The following is a 441-nucleotide window of genomic DNA, read 5'->3' as shown; positions in this document are numbered from 1 at the left end:
AAACTATTTTTTTTAATTTTTTGAATTATTTTTTTTACCAAATTAAAGGTTATTTTAATACAAATTCAACCATGTGTGACAAAGTTGTTTTCCGAAGTATCATTTTCGAGAAATAATTATAAACGCCTCTATACGCACACCATCCGTGCTCGTTTACGCGGCGCGCACGCAGCAATTCTTCACGCAGCACGTTCTACTCGCATTTTTGCATTTAACAAGGGATAACGATGAAAGCAAATCTATTTCCGCAATATTCTGCGGATGTATAACTATGAATCGTTTATCTCGCGTACGGCTAGACAACGCTTACGAAGCAAAGTTTGAATGTCGTGGGGTCAAGTCAAATCGGTGTAAATAACTTATTGCGGAAACAGTCTGTTTACGTCTAATCACAGAAATATTTTCGTTCGAGTACCCTGTTAAAAAAAATCGATAGAAAAA

This window comes from Wasmannia auropunctata, unplaced genomic scaffold (genome assembly GCF_000956235.1).
Source record: "Wasmannia auropunctata unplaced genomic scaffold, wasmannia.A_1.0 LD335868.1, whole genome shotgun sequence".
In the NCBI taxonomy this organism is placed as follows: domain Eukaryota; kingdom Metazoa; phylum Arthropoda; class Insecta; order Hymenoptera; family Formicidae; genus Wasmannia; species Wasmannia auropunctata.
Note: the sequence above shows the minus strand (reverse complement) of the source record.